The sequence below is a fragment of the Triticum dicoccoides genome, chromosome 7A (genome assembly GCF_002162155.2).
Source record: "Triticum dicoccoides isolate Atlit2015 ecotype Zavitan chromosome 7A, WEW_v2.0, whole genome shotgun sequence".
In the NCBI taxonomy this organism is placed as follows: Eukaryota; Viridiplantae; Streptophyta; class Magnoliopsida; order Poales; family Poaceae; genus Triticum; species Triticum dicoccoides.
Genome location: NC_041392.1, coordinates 330,449,729 through 330,463,566, shown reverse-complemented (window position 1 = coordinate 330,463,566; position 13,838 = coordinate 330,449,729).

Genomic DNA, 13,838 nt, shown 5'->3' with positions numbered 1-13,838 from the left:
TGGACAGGGACGACGTGATCCTCGACAAGCGCCCTAAATCCACCTCCTTCATTGATAGGGACGACATCTAGGGGCGATGGGGATGACGTGATCAGAGCTCAACTGACCCCAAGAAGACAGCATCTATCGGAGGTCAACTGAACCCAACAGTTGACACCGCACTACGAGAATTCTTGCGTGAAAACTGGGACATATTCGCCTGGCACCCTTCAGATATGCCAGGGATCCCACGGGAGCGGGCCGAACATAGCCTCAATATATTAAATGGGTTCAAACCGGTCAAGCAATCACTGCGGTGCTTCCCCGAACCCAAGCGACAAGCCATGGTGGAGGAGCTGGCTAAACTCATCGAGGCCGGATTCATTAGAGAAATTAAACACCTGGACTGGCTGGCAAACCTGGTGATGGTACCAAAGAAGGAAAAATCATGGCGCCTGTGTGTCAATTTCAAAGACCTGAACAAGGCTTGCCCTAAGGATCCCTTCCCCCTCCCCCACATTGATCAGATCATTGACGCCACCGCAAGACATGACTCATTGTGTTTCCTCGATGCATATTTTAGATACCATCAAATCAAAATGAAGGAGTCCGATCAAGCCACAACAGCATTTATCACCCCATATGGGACATTCTGCTTCAACACCATGCCCTTTGGGATCAAGAACGCCGGCGCCACATACCAACACATGATTCAAACATGCCTGGAGAGACAGATCGGCAAAACAGTAGAAGCTTACATCGATGACGTCGTCATCAAAACCATGCACGTCGAAACACTAATAGACGACCTATGTCTTACATTCGACAACCTCCGGACGTATGACATTAAGCTCAACCCAAAAAAGTGTGTCTTCAACATCCCCGTGGGAAAACTGTTGGGCTTCATCGTTTCAAATAGAGGAATCGAAGCAAACGCAGCCGAAATCCGAGCTTTGTCACAATTGGCTAAGCCAACAGACCTTAAACAAGTCCAAAAGCTTGCGGGTTGCATAGCATCTCTAAGCCGCTTTATCTCCAGATTGGGAGAAAAAGCAATGCCACTCTATCGTCTTCTACGACGAACCGACCACTTCGAGTGGACGGACGCGGTAACAACCGGACTGGAGGAAATAAAAACCCTTCTTGCGGGCAATCCAATTTTAGCCGCACCAAATGCCAACGAACCGATGTTATTATACATATCGGCAACACACCAGGTTGTGAGCGCCGTACTCGTCGTCGAACGAGAACAGGACGGACAAAAATTTCCGCTTCAGAAGCCAATATACTACGTATCTACTGTCCTTACACCATGCAAATCCCGGTACCCTCATTGTCAAAAAATAGCATATGCGGTCTTCATGGCATCCCGAAAGCTCCGTCACTACTTCCAGGAGTGTTCGCTGATGGTGGCCGCCGAAGTACCACTCAATGACATTATAAACAACCGCGATGCTACGGGCCAGATTGCCAAATGGGCCATTGAACTCCTCCCATTTGACATTACATATAAACCGCGTCAAGCTATCAAATCCCAAGTACTGGGCGATTTCGTCGCCGAATGGACAGAGGCCAAACACTCTAAAGAGTACGGCACATACTCCAATTGGGTCATGTACTTGGATGGCTCCAAAATGTTGGCAGGGTTAGGATCGGGTGTCGTTTTAACGTCCCCTACTGGAGACATTGTCCAGTACGTTCTCCAAATACTATGCACAGACTCCAATAACGCAGCGGAATACGGGGCCTTATTACATGGTCTTCGGATGGCCGTCTCCATGGGCATACAATGCCTTGAAGTACGCAGGGATTCCAACCTGGCAATATCTCAAATAAACGGAGATTTCGATGCTAAAGATCCGAAGATGGCCCGGTTCAAGGGGCTCGAGTTCCATCATGTGGCCCGTGAAAGTAATCAAGCGGCGGATGTTCTTGCTTGTATCGGCGCTAAGCGTGACCCCGTCCCATCCAACATTTTCCTGGAAAAGCTATTCAAGCCATCCGTGGTGTGGCAGGGGGAAAACGGCAATACTAGTCCGGAGCCGAACATAATCCAGGACCCCGGAAACACCAACGTCGTCGAGGGCTCAGCCATCGAAATAACACCATCGGCACATCTCATCATGGTAGTCATTGCCCCATGGACCGAACCCTTCCTGGCCTACCTCAACAGGAAAGAGATTCCTGAGGACCAGAATGAGGCCCGATGTATTGTCCGGCGTTCAAAGGCCTATAAGGTTCATGATGGAGAACTATTCAATAAAAGAGCTACCAGAGTCCTTCAACGATGTATATCCGAGGTGGAGGGGCAGCAGCTCTTGGCTGAAATTCATGTCGGGCTCGGCGGTCACCACGCCGAAGCTCGGGCCCTTGTTACCAAGGCCTTCCGTACAGGGTTTTATTGGACGACGGCCCGAGTAGATGCACAGGACCTTGTCCAACGTAGCATCGGATGACAACTCTTTGCCAATCAAAGCCATATGCCCCCACCGCCTTACAAACAATCCCCATCACTTGGCCTTTTGCGGTCTGGGGACTCGATATGGTTGGACCCCTTAAAGGGGGAAGCCATAAGAAAAAATATCTGCTAGTTATGGTGGACAAATTCACTAAGTGGATAGAGGCCAAGTCGGTCAAAATGGCTGAGTCCGGCCCGGTGATAGACTTCATATCCGGTGTTGTGCACCATTACGGTGTCCCACATAGCATCATCACGAACAACGGCTCCAATTTCACAGCCGACGAAGTAAAAACCTGGTGTACTAATCTGGGTATCAAACTCGATTACTCCTCCATCTACCACCCACAAACCAACGGTCAAGTCGGACAAGCTAACAGTCTTATTATGAGCGGCATCAAGCCCAGACTAGTGCGGTCCTTGAAAGAATCAGACAAGCACTGGGTTGAGGAGCTCGACTCCGTACTCTGGGGGCTGTGGACCACGCCCAACCACACTACCGGATACACACCTTTCTTCACGGTGTATGGCGCAGATGTCGTATTGCCCTGCGATATTATTCACGACTCACCTCGAGTGCGTATGTACAAAGAGAGAGAAGCCGATCTTGATCAGCAGGATGGCCTAGATGCCTTGGAGGAGGAACATGATGTTGCAAAAGCCCATTCAGGATTTTACCAACAGCAGGCTCAAAGATATCAAAGCAGAGAAGTACAGGCTGATGACCCACAAGTATAGGGGATCTATCGTAGTCCTTTCAATAAGTAAGAGTGTCGAACCCAACGAGGAGCAGAAGGAAATGATAAATGGTTTTTAGCAAGGTATTATCTGCAAGTACTGAAATAAGTAATAACAGATAGTTTTGTAATGAGATAATTTGTAACGAGCAACAAGTAACAAAAGTAAATAAAGTGCAGCAAGGTGGCCCAATCCTTTTTGTAGCAAAGGACAAGCCTAGACAAACTCTTATATAAGGAAAAGCGCTCCCGAGGACACATGGGAATATCGTCAAGCTAGTTTTCATCATGTTCATATGATTCACGTTCGGTACTTTGATAATTTGATATGTGGGTGGACCGGTGCTTGGGTGTTGTTCTTTCTTGAACAAGCATCCCACTTATCATTAACCTCTATTGAAATCTTCCGCAACTACAACAAAAGTATTAAGGTAAACCTAACCATAGCATGAAACATATGGATCCAAATCAGCCCCTTACGAAGCAACGCATAAACTAGGGTTTAAGCTTCTGTCACTCTAGCAACCCATCATCTACTTATTACTTCCCAATGCCTTCCTCTAGGCCCAAATAATGGTGAAGTGTTATGTAGTCGACGTTCACATAACACCACTAGAGGATAGACAACATACATCTCATCAAAATGTCGAACGAATACCAAATTCACATGACTACTAATAGCAAGACTTCTCCCTTGTCCTCAGGAACAAATGTAACTACTCACAAAGCATAAACATGTTCATAATTAGAGGGGTATTAATATGCATAAAGGATCTGAACATATGATCTTCCACCAATTAAACCAAGTAGCATCAACTACAAGGAGTAATTAACACTACTAGCAACCTACTAGCACCAATCCTGGACTTGAAGACAAGAATCGGATACAAGAGATGAACTAGGGTTTTGAGATGAGATGGTGCTGATGAAGATGTTGATGGAGATTACCCTCTCCCGATGAGAGGAGCATTGGTGATGACGATGGCGATGATTCTCCCCTCCGGGAGGGAAGTTTCCCCGACAGAACAGCTCTGCCAGAGCTCTAGATTGGATCCGCCAAGGTTCCGCCTTGTGGCGGCGGAGTTTCATCCCGAAAGGTTGCTTCTTATTTTTTTCTCGACGAAAGACTTCATATAGGGGAAGATGGTCATCAGAAAGCCACCAGGGGCCCACGAGGCAGGGGGCGTGCCCTAGGGGGGCGCCCCCACCCTCGTAAGAAGGGTGTGGGCCCCCTGGTCTTCATCTTTGGCAAGGATTTTTCATTTTTTATTATAAGGTGTTCCTGGAGTTTCATGACTTTTGGAGTTGTGCAGAATAGGTCTCTAATATTTGCTCCTTTTCCAGCCCAGAGTTCCAGCTGCCGACATTCGCCCTCCTTATGTAAACCTTGTAAAATAAGAGAGAATAGCCATAAGTATTGTGACATAATGTGAAATAACAGCCCATAATGCAATAAATATCGATATAAAAGCATGATGCAAAATGGACGTATCAACTCCCCCAAGCTTAGACCTCACTTGTCCTCAAGCGAAAAGCCGAAATCGAAAAATATGTCCACATGTTTAGAGATGAAGGTGTCGATAAAAGTAAAATACGGACATGAGGGCATCATGATCATTCTTATAACAACAACTTATATAATTTTTGTCATATGATCTCTAATGCTAGAGTAATAATTCAATCATAATATCAAGAATGAATCGTAAACTTCATTGAAAACTAACAAACTACAATCTCGGTCATTGAAGCAATTGCAATTTATCATAACATAGGAAAGAGTCAATGTATAAGAGCTTTTCAGCAAGTCCACATACTCAACTATCATATAATCTTTCACAATTGCTGACACTCGCGCAATACTTTGCTTATAGTCTTGCCTCCCAACGTTTTACATCAAGGGTAATGTCAACAATAATAGTTCATGAAAACTCACATCCAATTAGCCATATATACCAGGATCTTTCCAACATACTGTGCTTGCTAAAGGATAAAGTGTAAAAAGGAAGGGTGAAAATCACCGTGACTCTTGCATAAGGTAGAAGATAATGATGCAAGATAGGCCATTTGCAGAGGGAAGCAGAGGTTGCCATGTGCTTTTATGGTTGGATGCACAAAACTTAATGTGAAAGAACGTCACTTTATATTGCCCCTTGTGATATGAACCTTTATTATGCAGTCTGTCGCTTTTATCACTTCCACATCACAAGATCATATAAAGCTTATTTCTCCCACACCAATCAATCATACATATTTAGAGAGCAATTTTTATTGCTTTGCACCGATGAAAACTTACTTGAAGGATCTTATTCAATCCAAAGGTAGATATGGTGGACTCTCATGGCAAAACTGGTTTAAGGGTATTTGGGAGCACAATTAGTATCTCTACTTGGTGCAATGAATTTGGCTAGCATGAGGGGCAAAGGCAAGCTCAACATGTTGGAAGATCCAAGACAATATAATTTTTCTCAGATGTAAGAAAACATCACCCATTATGTTGTCTTCCTTGTCCAATGTCGACTCTTTAGCATGTCATATTTTAATGAGTGCTCACAATCATAAAAGATGTCCAAGATAGTATATCTATATGTGAAGACCTCTCTTTCTTTATTACTTCCTATTAATTGCAATGATGACCAAAACTATGCTTGTCAACTCTCAACAACTTTTATTCATCATACTTTTTCTACGTGAGCTCATTACTCTCCATGGGATCCATACGATCTCTTTGTTTCTTTTTATTTCTTTCTCTTTTCTTTTATTCACTTAGGATCATGGCAAAACAATCAAGCCCTTAACTCAACACTAATCTTTATTATATAGCTCACGGACTTGATTACATAGAAGGATAATAAAGAAAAACTCACAACTAGATCATGCCACAAACTTTATTCTACTAGATCAAAATACTACTAATAAGATCGAACTAAGGAAAAACAGTAAAGATAGGAGTTGTGATACAATATCGGGGCACTCCCCCAAGCTTGGCAGTCGCCAAATGGAGTGCCCATACCCAGATACTCAATTCTTCTTTGTTGAAGGAGATGGTTGTGATTTTGTTGATGGCGTAGGCTTCTTCCTTAATTTATGTTTGAGGACAGAATTTTGGTCCCTTAGGTCCTCGATCTCCTGCTCCAAGCTCAGTATCTTTTTGCATAGTTCCTGCTTGTTCTCCTGCAAGTGGTGAGAAGGGATAAACTCGACCTTAGGTTTCTTTACCCTATCCGGGAGGCTTGACTTTTTGAACTCCACATGCATGTCCCCAGGTTGAGGTAGTGGGACTTCATCCTCATTTGAGCTCGTCTCCTCCTTTCTCTTCGGTTCATAGTCTTCTTCTTCTTCCGCAGTCCAACCACAATGCTCCACATCCCCATAAACCTTAGGATCTGCAAGGTAATCAGCCACATAGCTTTCTCCTTCCGAATCCTGGGACGACATGTTGCTCTATTGCAGCAGGACAGCTCAAAGTAAAGACAAGGGATTTTTGCGTGATATGAGAGTCAAAACCCCTGGGAGATTATATAATGAATTTTTACCGACCAAAACATGTATCGTGCAAGAAAACAGAGTCCAGAAGGCACACGAGGAGCTCACGAGGTAGGGGGCGCGCCCTCCACCCTCGTGAGGCCCTCGTGTCCTTCCCGGACTGCTACTTAATTTTCTATTTTTCTAAATATTCCAAAACGGAGAAATATTGCCTTAAAAATTGTTTTGGAGTCGCTATACTTACCGTACCACATACCTATTCCTTTTCGAAGTTTGAACGTTCTGGAAATTGTCCCTTATGTATTCCTCCGGGGTTACTGTTTCAATAATATTGATTTCAACATTTATGGGATTACCTGAGATATAATGTTTGATTCTTTGACCGTTTACCACCTTCGGATTTGTGCCTTCGAAGTTGTTGATTTTTATGGCACAAGAATGATAGACCTCCTCGATACCATAGGGGCCTTCCCATTTAGAGAGAAGTTTCCCTGCAAAAAATCTTAAACGAGAGTTGTATAGCAATACATAATCACCTACATTAAACTCACGCTTTTGTATCCTTTTGTCATGCTATCTTTTAACCTTTTCTTTAAACAACTTGGCATTTTCATAAGCTTGGGTTCTCCATTCATCAAGTGAGCTAATATCAAATAACCTCTTTTCACCGCCAAGTTTGAAATCATAGTTGAGCTCTTTAATAGCCCAATATGCCTTATGTTCTAGTTCGAGAGGTAAGTGACACGCTTTTCCATATACCATTTTATACAGAGACATACCCATAGGATTTTTATATGCAGTTCTATGGGCCCATAATGCATCATCAAGTTTCTTGGACCAATTCTTTCTAGACCTATTGACAGTCTTTTGCAAAATTAATTTGAGTTCTCTATTACTCAATTCTACTTGACCACTAGACTGTGGGTGATACGAAGATGCAATTCTATGATTGACATCATATTTAGCAAGCATTTTACGGAAAGCACCATGAATAAAATGTGAACCACCATCAGTCGTTAAATATCTAGGCACTCCAAACCTCGGAAAAATAACTTCTTTAAGCATTTTAATAGAAGTGTTATGATCAGCACTACTAGTTGGAATAGCTTCTACCCACTTAGTAACGTAATCAACAGCAACTAAAATATGTGTATATCCATTAGAGGCAGGAAAAGGTCCCATATAATCAAAGCCCAAACATCAAACGGTTCAATAACAAGTGAATAATTCATAGGCATTTGTTGATGTCTACTAATATTGCCAATTCTTTGACATTCATCACAAGATAGGACAAACTTACGGGCATCCTTGAAGAGAGTAGGCCAATAAAAACCGGATTGCAATACCTTATGTGCAGTTCTATCTCCCGCGTGGTGTCCTCCATAAGTTTCGGAGTGGCACTTGCGTAGGATCTGTTCCTGTTCATGCTCAGGTACACAACGTCTAATAACACCATCTACTCCTTCTTTATAAAGATGTGGGTCATCCCAAAAGTAATGTCTCAAATCATAGAAGAACTTTTTCTTTTGTTGGTATGTGAAGCTAGGTGGTATAAATTTAGCAACTATGTAATTAGCATAATTAGCATACCAAGGGGTACCACGAAGTTCTTATGACATTTAATTGTTCATCAGGAAACTAGCATCAATAGGTAGTGGGTCATCAAGAAATTCTCTAACCTAGATAAGTTGTCTGCAACAGGGTTTTCAGCTCCTTTTCTATCAACAATATGCAAATCAAATTCTTGTAGCAAGAGAACCCATCTAATAAGTCTAGGTTTAGCATCTTTCTTTTCCATAAGATATTTAATAGCAGCATGATCAGTGTGGATAGTTACTTTAGAATCAACAATATAAGGTCTGAACTTATCACAAGCAAATACAACTGCTAAAAGTTCTTTTTCAGTAGTAGCATAATTTCTTTGAGCATTTTCTAGAGTCTTACTAGCATAATGGATAACATTTAGTTTCTTATCAACTCTTTGCCCTAGAACAACACCTACAGCATAATCACTAGCATCACACATAATTTCGAAGAGTAAATTCAAATTACGTGGCTAAATAATAGGTGCAGAGACTAATGCTTTCTTAAGTATTTCAAATGCTTCTACACAATCATCATCAAAGACCAATGGTATATCTTTTCGTAATAAATTAGTCAGAGGCCAAGAAATTTTTGAGAAGTCCTTGATGAACCTCCTATAGAATCCGGTGTGACCAAGGAAACTTCTTATACCTTTGATGTCCTTGGGACATGGCATATTTTCAATAGCATCAACCCTGGCTTTATCAACTTCAATACCTCTTTCATAAACTTTATGCCCCAAGACAATACCTTCATTAACCATAAAGTGGCACTTTTCCCAATTCAAGACAAGAATAGTTTCTTCACATCTCTGCAAAACTCGATCAAGATTGCTTAAGCAATCATCAAAAGAAGATCCATAGACGGAAAAGTCGTCCATGAAAACCTCACAAATCTTTTCACAAAAGTCAGAGAATATAGCCATCATGCATCTTTGAAAGGTAGCAGGTGCATTACATAAACCAAAAGGCATACGTCTATAAGCAAAAGTACCAAAAGGGCATTTAAAAGTAGTCTTTGATTGATCTTTAGCCGACACAGGTATTTGAGAGAAACCAGAATAACCATCTGGAAAACAGTAATGTGTATGTTTGCATAATCTTTCTAGCATTTGATCGATAAAAGGTAAGGGGTAATGATCTTTCTTAGTAGCCTTATTTAATTTGCGGAAATCAATTGCCATCCTATAACCTTTAATAATTCTTTGTGAAATCAATTCATCTTTATCATTAGGAACAACAGTAATACCTCCCTTCTTAGGGACACAATGAACAGGACTTACCCACTAACTATCAGCAACGGGATAAATTATACTGCCTCTAGAAGCTTTAGTATTTCTTTTCTTACGACTTCTTTCATTTTAGGATTCAGACATTGTTCAGGATCATGAACTGGTTTGGCATCTGCTTCCAAATTTATTTTATGTTGACATAGAGTGGGACTAATGCCCTTAAGATCATCAAGAGTATATCCAATAGCAGCACGGTGCTTCTTCAGAGTTTTCAATAATCTTTCTCCTTCATGCTCTGAAAGGTTAGCACTAATAATAACAGGAAATATCTTCTTTTCATCAAGATAAGCATATTTAAGATTATCAGGCAACGGTTTAAGCTCAAACACGGGATCACCCTTAGGTGGAGGAGGATCCCCTAGGATTTTAACAGGAAAATTGTGTTTTAGCATAGGTTCTTGTTTAAACAATAATTCATCTATTTCCCTTCTTTCATTCATAAACATATCATTCTCATGGTTTAGCAAATATTATTCTAAAGGATCATTAGGAGGTACGACAATAGAAGCAAGACCAATAATTTCATCCTTACTAGGCAATTCTTCTTCACGGTGTTGTTTACTAAATTTAGAGAAATTAAACTCATGAGTCATATCATCCAAGCCAATAGTAACAACATTCCTTTCGCAGTCTATCCTAGCATTAACTGTATTCAAGAAGGGTGTACCAAATATAATGGGACAAAAGCTATCTTGTGGAGAACTAAGAACAAGAAAATTGGCAGGATATTTAGTTTTCACGCACAAGACTTCAACATCTCTAACAATTCCCATTGCTAAAATAGTATCTCTATTAGCAAGTTTAATTGTGACATCAATATCTTCTAACTCAGCAGGTGCAATTTCATGCTTGATTTCTTTATACAAGTCATAAGGTATAACACTAGCACTAGCACACATATCACATAAGCCATGTATAACACCCTCGATGCGACTATATCTCCCACGTGTCGAGGCACGACTTAGAGGCATAATCGCATTGAAGGCATATGTCGCAAGTTAGGCAATCTTCACAACATCCCATGTAATATAAATCATAAAGGGGAGATAACATAGTTGGCTTACACTCGCCACGTCAATCAAGTACATAAGTAACATTACATTATCCAATCACTCATGGCCCGACTACGACGCCAAAATAAAAGATAACCCAACATGCGACACGGTCCCAATCACCCCCAACTGGGCATCACTACTGATCATCAGGAAAGGAAACATAGTAACGTTGAGAGTCCTCGTCGAACTCCCACTTGAGCTCAAGTGCGTCTCCTGGAGCGGAATCATCAGGCCCTGCATCTGGTGGAATAGTAATCTGTGAGCCACAGGGACTCAGCAATCTTGCACCCTCGCGATCAAGACTATTTAAGCTTATAGGTATGGCAAGGTAAATATGTGGAGCTGCAGCAAGCGACTAGCAAGTATGGTGGCTAACTTATTCGCAAAAAAAAGAGCGAGAAGAGGAGGCAAAGCGCGAGCGAGAAAACTAGAGAACAACCTGCGCAAACATTACTCCAACACCGTGTCCACCTCCCGGACTCCGCCGAGAAGAGGCCATCACGGTAACACACTTAGTTGATTCATTTTAATTAAGTTAAGGTTAATGTTATCTACAACCGAACATTAACAAATTCCCGTTTGCCCATAACCGCGGGCACGGCTTTCGAAAGTTCAAATCCCTACAGGGGAGTCCCAACTTAGCCCATGACAAGCTCTCACGGTCAACGAAGGAATAGACCTCCTCCCAAGACGTTCCGATTAGACTCGGTATCTCGGTTACTCAAGACACTTCGACAGGTTAAAACAAGACCAGCAACACCTCCCGAATGTGCCGACAAATCCCGATAGGAGCTGCACATATCTCTTTCTCAGGGCACAATCGGGTAAGCAATCCGTACAACTAAAACCAGCCCTCAAGTTTCCCCGAGGTGGCGCTGCAAGGGGCTCTAGGTTGGACCAACACTCTGAGGAGCACTGGCCCGGGGGGATTAAAATAAGATGACCCTCAGGCTCCGGAAACCCAAGGGAAAAAGAGGCTAGGTGGAAAATGGTAAGACCAAGGTTGGGCATTGCTGGAAAAGCTTTAAACAAGGCGAACTATCAAGGGGTTCCCATTATAACCCAACCGCGTAAGGAACGCAAAATCCGGGAACATAACACCGATATGACGGAAACTAGGGCGGCAAGAGTGGAACAAAACACTAGGCGAGAGGCCGAGCCTTCCACCCTTTACCAAGTGTATAGATGCATTAAGATAACAAGATAATATAATGATATCCCAACAAATAAATAAACGTTCCAACAAGGAACGACCTTCAATCTTCACCTGCAACTAGCAACGCTATAAGAGGGGCTGAGCAAAGCTGTAACATAGCCAAACAACGGTTTGCTAGGACATAGTGGGTTAGAGGTTTGACATGGCAATTTGGGAGGCTTGAAATCAAGTGGTAGGCATCGTAGCAATGGCATAGCAAAAGAGCGAGCAAACTAGCATAGCAAAGATAGTAGTGATTTTAAGGGTATGATCATCTTGCCTGCACAGTTGTCAGAGTTGACTGCATCCTCGAAAGCAAACTCAACGGGCTCCTCGTTAGTGAACTCGTCTCCCGGCTCTACCCAAACAAGACAAACAAGCAACAAGGATACAATCAACCACGTGCAAGGATCAAGCAATATGATGCAATGATGGCATGCTATGCGGGATGCGATGCGGGATGCATATGCAAGATATACCAAGAAAATGCAAGAACCTGGCCTCAAATTGGGAATCCAAGTGTGCCACTGGAAAGATGAGATGAAATCGCTTGAAAACGATATAAGGATCATCGGAATCGGAGTTACGGTTTGGAAATGGCAAGCGTTTCAAATATGACACCAGTCTGCGATTTACAGCACGTAGCCATCTAAATGCAAAGAGATGAACATGCTACAACACCCAAACATGACAACAAAATACATGGCAGGGATGCATTCAAGATGCTTAACAAAAGTCTAGCATTGAGCTACGGACAATTCATCCATTAACAGGTTCAAACAAGCATGGCAAAAATGCATATGACAAACAGATCTCAGACTTAGTGAAATTAACACTTGTCTGAAATTTCAGATCAGGTAGCACTCTTCGGAGCAACAAAGCTACATGCTACAGGACCTGAACATGGCAAAGTAAAGCATGGCATGGAGCTACTCAAAGATCTTAACACAAGTCCCTTAGTGACCTTGAGCCAAAAGAGATCAGAAAATACAATTGCAAGCATGTGAACATAGCAAAAACATAATCAGTTTTCAGACTTAGTGAAAACTGGAACATGCTGAAAACATAACTCAAGTAGGCATGTTTACAAGCTCGATGCACTCACTACGGTGCAATTCATGACCAAATAAGCATACATCCATCAAGAATACACAAAATTCAAGCTAGACATGGCAAGAACAAAAGCATAGCATGCACGGATCAACTAGAACATCATCGGCAAAATTGCAAACAAGTTGACAATCTGCCCAGATTCACAAAGTAGCAAAAGTAGAGCTCAATTGACTCAAGCTAGGGTGCTCCATAATTGCAAACAAAGACATGGATGGATAGAGCACTACAATATTAACAAAACATCCTTACTGATCATGCTCAAAAGAGGCACGGATCACTAGGAAACCACATGAACATATGGCATCATGAGATAAATAGATCAAGGACTTAGTGGAATTGCCAAGTCCCTGAAAACAGAATTACCGAGTGCACCACTTTGCAAGCTTGCACTAGTCACCACACTCATCACAAAAATACATGGGTTGCACCTCTGGAAATATGACAAAACCCTTAGCAAAACATATGTAGAACATCAGGGCATAGCATACACACAATAATCATGGCAAAAATGACAAAAACCTAAATGGAGTAGCAGATCTGACAATTAACTCAAGTAGCCCTCTTCTAACAACATTTCGGGCATCAAGATAAACTCAAATGAAAATGATGCAATGAAATGAAATGATGTACTCTCTGAGATGAACATTTTGATATGCTATATGCATGAATCATTGCTACGGATGCAAAGTTACGGAGCTATTTACAGGAGCACTTGGATCTGCAATTTCGGGACTTAGAGAAAAAAATCAACCTCCGGATTAGGGTTTACTGTTCACGGATCTGGATCTGACGCACGGATCGAGGATCGCTGGATCCTCACCGGAGTTCGTCGCCGGAGTATGAGGGGCCGGGCCGGAGCTTGCCAGCGAGGAGAGGAGGTCGGGCGGCGGGGCAGCGGACCCGGGCGGCGAGGGAAGGCGGCGGGGCGCGGCCCCGGGCGGCG